Source organism: Homarus americanus, unplaced genomic scaffold (assembly GCF_018991925.1).
Source record: "Homarus americanus isolate GMGI-L3 unplaced genomic scaffold, GMGI_Hamer_2.0 scaffold10408, whole genome shotgun sequence".
Taxonomy (NCBI): domain Eukaryota; kingdom Metazoa; phylum Arthropoda; class Malacostraca; order Decapoda; family Nephropidae; genus Homarus; species Homarus americanus.
The window spans coordinates 19986-28144 of record NW_024719218.1 but is presented as its reverse complement, the minus strand read 5'-3'; positions in this window follow the sequence as shown (position 1 = coordinate 28144).

The window sequence follows — 8159 nt, the reverse complement described above, 5'->3', positions numbered from 1 at the left end:
GCGCTGGGTCGAAAGTAGCGAGGATAGGTCGACTTGACAGGGCCTCCTTCACCTTATGAAAGGCGAGGTCGTGGTCAGGGGTCCACGTGAACGTCCTCTTGGGGCTCATCAGGGGGCGGAGAGGCCCGGCAGCGGCGGAGACGTCAGGAGAAAATTCTGCCAGCTGGTTCACCAGGCCCATGAAAGACCTGAGATCCGTAAGGTTGGCAGGTTTTGCAAAGTCCGCTATGGCGCGAACTTTCTCCAGGTCCGCAGCAATGCCATCCCTTGAGAGTCGGTAGCCGCAGAAAGACACTGCAGGTGCGGCCAAGACGAACTTCTCGGCATTCAGAGTGATGCTGTGCGTCCTACACCTGATCAGTACCTCGTCGATGCGGCGAAGGTGCATCAGGTAGTCCTCATCGTAGAGGAGGACGTCATCCACTACCTTCACGCAGTTGGTCACGCCTTGAAGTGCCATGTCACCACGGAGACAGAAGACGTCCCCCGTAGCAGCGAATCCCATAGGGCCACCGCAGTAGCGGAAGCGTCCGTAAGGCGTGATGAAAGTGGTCAGTGGCTGATCCCCCTTCTTCAGTGGGATCTGCCAGTAACCACAGAGGGCGTCCATTGTCGAGAAGTGTCGTACCTTCGGGTCCACACTCCGTATAGCTGCAAAAGGTGTGGGTGAAGGGTGGGCGGGACGGGACACCTGGCTGTTAAGCTTAGACAAGTCGGTAGTAATCCGCACTCCACCGTTAGTCTTAGCCACAGCGACTAGAGGGTGGCACCAAGGGGACGGGTCGTCACCAACGGGTACGATGACACCCTGGGCCACCATGGAATCCAGTTCCTTCTTGACTGAATCCCTGAAGGCGAGAGGAATCAACCGGGGAATGTGTATGGCAAACGGCTGTGCATCTTCCCACAGGTGTATCCTCATAGGCGGACCCGCCATAGCCTTCAGTGGCGCGGTCCGTAGGGCCTCCTTCGTCACCAGCACATCCAAGTACTCCTTCAGGAAGTAGGCCCTTGCGGCTGAAGGAGACGTCTTGCTGTGAAGAGGAAGCAGCCGTGACTTGGGTGGAGGCAGGGCGGGAGTGGACGTGGGTTCTGGGCAGCTCTGTGCGGCAGCGCCAGGCGCGTCGTTCGTTGATTCACGCACCCTGCTGGAAGTGTACCAAGCAGCTGGGATCTGCTCAGGAAAGTCTCTGGGCACCACGCCTAACTCCTTGCAGTGCTCCCACGACAACAAGGATGTAGCAAGAGTAGGCTGCACGTCGATCCATCCGTGACACGACCTGTCGCCGTAAGTGATCTCCGCTTGAAAGGAGCCCACAGCGTCCGACATCTGGGAACCGTCCGCATTGTAGTACAGCAGCTGCGGTGGTGGTCCCAGGTCGCGTTTGGTGAGGCCCAGTTTCTGGAGGTGCTTCAGGTCTATCACCGTAGTATCAGCGCCGGTGTCCGGTATCACCTCGATGTGACCCGACACATCACCGTGTGTGACGGCGACGCAGATGGTAGGGGAAGGGGTAGCCCTGGGGCATGTGGTTGAGTCCACCCTCCTGATGTGACTCAGCTGCTGCTTGGGGCTGCGTGGGCCATCTGAAGGGGGCTGCGTGCGAACCACCCCGAGGGAAGTGCGCTGCTTTCCTCCTCGTCTCGGGCTTTTGGGCTTGGGTTGGCGGCAGCACTTGTCGTAGTGTCCATAACGACCGCAGGCCTGACACTTATTGCCTCGTGCAGGGCACCTGTCTGTGTTAGACCAGTGGCCCTTACGGTCACATCCACGACACAATGTGTCGGCGGCCGGGCATGTCTTGGGGCCATGCTGCTTTCCACAGCTGCCACAGGAAGCACTAGGCGGGGGCGTGGGAGAACGTGCGCAACCTCCACGTTGTTGGCCGCCTTCTTACCCTTCTTGCACTGTGAGATAGCTCTCACAGCAGTTGGGGCCCGTAAGGCAGAGGTGGCGGACTTGGTGGCCTCGTATGACCGACACTACCACCTGGAGTGTGGAGGAAGCGTCCAGGGGGATAAGTCGCTGCACCAACTCTTCTTGCCTGACACCTGTCAAGATCCCGTGCTTGATCCAGGCTTCCTCACATTCCCGGCTGTGCGCCTTGCAGACGTCGATCTCCTCCGACAAACTCTTCAAGTGTACAAAAAAGTCGTCAAAGGATTCATTCTCCGCCTGCTTGCAGCTGGTGAAGGCACGGTGACGCAAAGCCTCGTTATTCCGACCCTTAACGTGCTCCTGTAAAAGGTCGAGCACATCTGTCACTGAAGATGTAGAATCGGGAGGCACTTGCAACGTGTGCTCCAAAACTCTCTGGGTCTCCAGCGACAAACACATCCGCAGTTGGATGAGCTGTTTGTTTGGAGGCATGCTGTCAAGGTCCACCATCGTGGAGTAATCTGTCCAACACCGCCTCCATTCACGAAAAAGCTGAAACGTGACGTCTGGTGAGAGGGCGGGTGGGGGTTGAACAGATGCCTTGGGAGCTGTTGGAGTAGCAAGAGTACCTGGAGGACGCTGGTGTGGTGGAGGAGGGAGGGTACTGGCGCCTTGGTGCTCGAAACCTGCGAGTGAGGGAGGGTGGGTTAGCGCCAGGGTCGCCAATAGTGCATCAAAACACGACTTTTCCTCCTCTCTTCGTGTCTCCTCCCTCTGAAGTTCCATCTCTCGGCGCCGCTCGTCTCTGCCGTCCACCCACCTCAGAATTGTAGCAATGTCCGTCGCTGTAGGTGAAAGATGAGGGGCGGTGGGTGCAGAAACTCCATCTGTGCCTGGTAGAGGAGAAGGTGGTGGGGAGTCGTGTCTCCCATCTTGACGTTGTCCCTTCTTACCGCCCATCTTACTATGCTTGAACTGCACTATTTAGTATATAAAGTGGCGCCTCATCAGCTCGAACCACATATATATGACGTAAACAGCGCAGGAATAATGCATAGATTCCACTGTTCTGTCCGTGAGTGAGTGCGTGCGTGCGTGTGTGTGTGTCAGAGAGCAGAGAGTGGTGGTGGCTCGCGGAGGCAAGACCGTCAGTGTCTCCCCGGATGTCACACGAGAAGGGTGTACGCCTGCGTGCTCCGTGGGTACCACAAAAAATAGGCCAATGCTCAACTCTCAGCGCTAGACACACTGACACTAACACTGCCACCGTCACTAAAACGCGCTGTGACGGAGCAACGCTGCACGTTGCAGCGAAGCACAACGCAACACAACACAGCACACACTAAGAGTCACGTGCACATCGCCGGCAGTCGCACATCGCCGATTAACTGTCCATTGTTCACACACTTGTAAGTCCACACATCCTACTCACTGCGCCATGGAGGTTCCAAGTGTTCCCTGAAGAATGCAGTGATGGGTAGGGAAACACCGGGTAACACTGAAGTCCATTTATTCAGATAGGAGAAATACAAGTCGTGACTAGCGTGTGCCATGCACGGCCCACAGAGTCAGACTGAGACTGCCTTGCCATATGGCAGCCTCGGGGCAATGTTGCCACATAACACGTGCAGTGTTGCCATGTAATTATATATATAAATGCTACTCGGCACAGTAGTTTATTTACAAGGTTGCTACTTGGCACAGTAGCATAGATACATAACCTACAGTCAGGACCCTGGCGCTTTTAGATCTTGACAATGAGATCGTTCTGCACCCAACAATTAGCGTGGAAATTAGGAGTAAGAGGCAAGAGGGTGCCTATTCTGCCTGTGTTGGTCCTTTTTTATAGATATATATCACACACAAATATATATATTAGTTCTTAAACTAATAAGTGGCTGGGCTGAAGTAAACACTTTGCTGGTTTTTCTTTATTGTAGAAAAATATAGTTCCACAGGTACCGAGTTCAGTTGAGAGTATATTGTACCTTGTCTGCTAAGGGAAGTGTCTTAGTGCACATGTATAAGAGAACATTTAAGTGAGGTGCTCACTGGGTAACAAGTGATCTGAGTCTGCCCGCTCTCTCTCGCTCAGGTGTGAGACGGAAGGAGGAGTGGGTGAGGTATTTGCAAAATCAGCTTGACCTGGCTCAACCTCTGATGAAGTTACAGACCTCAGCATGTATGACATGAACAACTACTGAGTCATGGTTGAATAACTTAGTGAATAATTGGGTATCATACATTTAAGTATTATACATTTGGGTGAATATTCATATAAAATACAAATATTGCTGTTACATGCCATTGGGGTCTTACCGGAGCTCTGTAAGCATTATTGCCCAGTACAGTTGGCTGAAGGGGTTGCCAGGTCATGTGTATGTCCGTTATCTGCCTCACGGAGCCCAAGCCGGTTTTCTGTCTAAGGTTTTTCCCCAGAGGCTGCTCATAGTTGGAATGTTTTCTACAGTCAGAAACTCAATAACTGTACATTGATCTAACCGCAACGACATTGTGTTCTGTTGTCGTCGACCACCATGCTGACTGACGTAGCTCTGAGACCTCTGATGGCAGAACTAAGTGACCTCAAAGGAGTGACAGGGAAGAACCTATGTATAGGGGGTTCTATCGCCCTTAATTCTTTATTGTTGATAGTTTAGTGTTCTTACTGACCTTCTTGCACACGTAAAGATCTTAGTTGTTGAAGCGCAGTAGTAACAAAATATTCCCAGATAGAACATATGCTCTATTGACTGCACTTCAGTTCAACCAGCTATATGACCTTATTTTGGAGAACAAAATTTGGAGGCATTAATTATGAGCAGTTGAGCCGAGATGAATCACTTCAGTACAAGGAGTAACCTAACCTAACTTTGCATTACCTAAACAAACTTAATATAACTAATATGCCTCAATTTACTATATTATGCAATCAAGTACAAATGTTATCTGTGTCCCTATAGATGAGGCTGTGGTGGCTGATGGTGGGCGTGGTGGTGGGCGTGGTCAGGTCCGCCCAACAGACCACCTACTACAACTCTTTATCCGGTTTGATGTTCTCAGGCACCACCACGCTTGTCACGGTATGTACCTACTACTACTTCTTTTTTTTCTGTTTTTAACATGGCCTCCAGCCTCCCCCAATAGCCACACCTTCGCCGCCATTTTATTACCTTAATATTAAATATCCTAATACTTAAGTAGCTATCCTATCTGTGTTGAATTAGTTGAGCCGCAGATCTATGCGGCATTCAGTGACTGTAGCCTCATAGTCAATATCTGCAGCAGTTGTCGGAGTAGGGGCAGAAGCTCTCGTTCCCCTGACGTAGAGCAAAGCCGACCGAAGGAGAGAGAAAGACAGTCGACATCTCATCCAGGCTGTAACATAACTTCTGGGCTGCTGCTTCTGTTCGGAGATCACCTCCGCGAGTCTGGCATAGAAACATCTTGCACTTGGTCCCATCCCACCAGAGGTTGTGAACACTAGAGGAGTGAAGCTGCCTTGATCAACGTTTTGAATTCTCTCCCCATATGCCCTTATCTTGTCGTTCTCGTTCCTCCTGTGTGCAGCATCGAGAGCTAGGTTACGGTGACATGCGGCCATGGGAACAAAAATCCTGATGTCGAAGAAAGCTCGCTGTCCCCGCATCAAGAATCCTCGAGCATTGACGTCAACACGGGCTTCGTTAGATGTGTTTGAAGTCCTATATTGGAAGATCTCACCATCCAAAGGAAGGAGGGTCGGTTCTACCATGACATCCTGGCAGATTTCCTTCAACATATTTGCTGTGAGGCCCCTTACTTCGTCATGCCTCATGCATATGAAACCCCCTTTCTTGCACACCATGGCGTGATCAACGTCATAGGAAGAGCCACACACGCACTGGGAGGGCAAACCTTCTACTGGCATACTGTACCTTAGAGCAATGGCATCTGTAAATTCTTGTTTATTGAGACTGAAACCATTTGCCCTTATCGGTAACGTAGTTAACCAGTTCGAGGCGCCCACCTCCTGCGCTATAGCTACTTTTTTTTTTTAATTTTCTGGTACCTGCAGCAACAGTTGCTGCAGCTTATCATTTTGGCAGAGCTGTCGATCTGTCGTAATGGACCTACGAATCTTGTTTACTTCACTGGTATCCACCTCCCCTGTTGCGTTCTGAGCTATTATGTCGTAGTACAAATTTGTCCAGTTAGATATTTTGTCCAGCCAAATATTTTGTTCAGCCAAATATTTCGTCCAGCCAGATATTTTGTCCAGTCAGATATTTTGTCTAGAAAGATAATGTGTCCAGCCAGATATTTTGTCCAGTCAGATATTTTGTCCAGCCAGATATATGTACAGTCAAATATTTAGTCCAACCATATATTTTGCCTAATCAAATATTTAGTCCAACCAGGTATTTTGTCCAGTTAGAAATTTAGTCCAGTCAGATATTTTTGGCAGCTAGATATTTTGTGTAACCAGATATTTTGTTCAGTCAGATATTTTGTCTAGCCAGATATTTTGTCCAGTCAGATATTTTGTCTACCCAGATATTTTGTACAGTCATATATTTTGTCTAGCCAGATATTTTGTACAGTCAGATATTTAGTCCAGCCAGATATTTTTTCCACCAAGAGAATTTGCTTGAAACATATTTTGTCCGGGTAAGAAGGGGGGAGAGGAGTTTTGTCCGTAAGGGTGACCCATTATACATGGTTGCAGGTGACGTCACGAATAGGGTGTGCGTCTCGGTGTCAGTCGACGTCATGCGCAGGTTTCAACGTAGTGGTGCAGCCAAATAACACCCTCACGTGTTATGTCATCTCCTACGTCACGGACTTCAGGGAACACAGAACAGCTACTGCCTATTACAATGGAGAAGGTGAGAGAGAGACCACAGCCTTTTATATATATATATATATATATATATATATATATATATATATATATATATATATATATATATATATATATATATATATATATATATATATATATATGCTGATAACCACAAGAAAACACGAAGTTCCCATAGGAGGGTCATACTTCCATGTATATACACTGCATTGTCACCTTTATCTGCACGAAAGCGCTTGGGAACTTCGTGTTTTCTTTTTCCCTGTGGTTATCAGCATATACCTGGATCACGAGCACCTATAGTGATTTACTTGCATATATATATATATATATATATATATATATATATATATATATATATATATATATATATATATATATATATATATATATATATATATATATATATATATATATACTAGCGGAATCGCCACCCTCCAGAAGGCTCCACATTGTCTCACTGTAGTGCATTAGGGTAGACCACATTTTTGGTTTTGCCATTAGCAACAAGAATGTACAGATTTTTGCCAGTTCCCACTCTGGAGCATCCAACATAGAACTGTCCATGAGAGAAGCAAGGAAACACCAGGTTTCGGCCAACCATGTTTAGGGACTGACCCTGGCTTTTGTAGATGGTCATGGCAAAGCTCACTTTAACCGGGAACTGAAGTCGCTTGAACTCAAATGGCAGGTCAGTGGTAATGAGAGGTATCCTTGGTATAAAAACGTCTTCTCCTTTAGCTTTTCCTTTCAGTATTGTAGCTTCCAGTACATGTGGCATCATGTTCTTCACCACCAGTCTTGTGCCATTGCAGAGGATTGGTGTTCAAGATTTCTTAAGAGCATTATAGGAGTTCCAGTCTTGAGAGTGAGGTGGTGAGGAGGCAGGCACTCCAGCGGGCTCCAAAGAATTAAGAAATTCTGCATGGTACTAGACTGCTTGGTCCTGGTCGATTACTATATCAACAGATTTGAATGAGGTCTCACTGCCTGGAAGCTGTCTGAGTAGAGTCATGTTGATTTCAGCCACTGTTTCATACTTTGGTGCCAGAATTGCGCGTTCACGCAGCCACTTGTGATCCTTGTAGTGGTGGATAATGTTTGGGTAGACCATGTTAGTGAGCTCAGTTGAGGACTTTACAACATTTCCACATCCTTGAGGAATGATTATTTGTCCTTCTGAATCAACAGGGAAAGTTCTATTCCCAATGTGTAGTAGAAGGTTTGCAAACCGTCCAGCATCCTGATCTCCTTGTAGATGTACTCTCATGTTTGTGGATTGGTTGAGTGTCTGAACACTTCTCCAAAGGTATGATGCCTTGAGGCACGCATTCAGTTCATCAGCTGGAGTGCTTCGAGGAATGACAGGTAGGGTCTGGCAAAAGTCTCCAGCAATGACCATTGTAATGCCACCCATGTGATGATCATTTTCTCGTA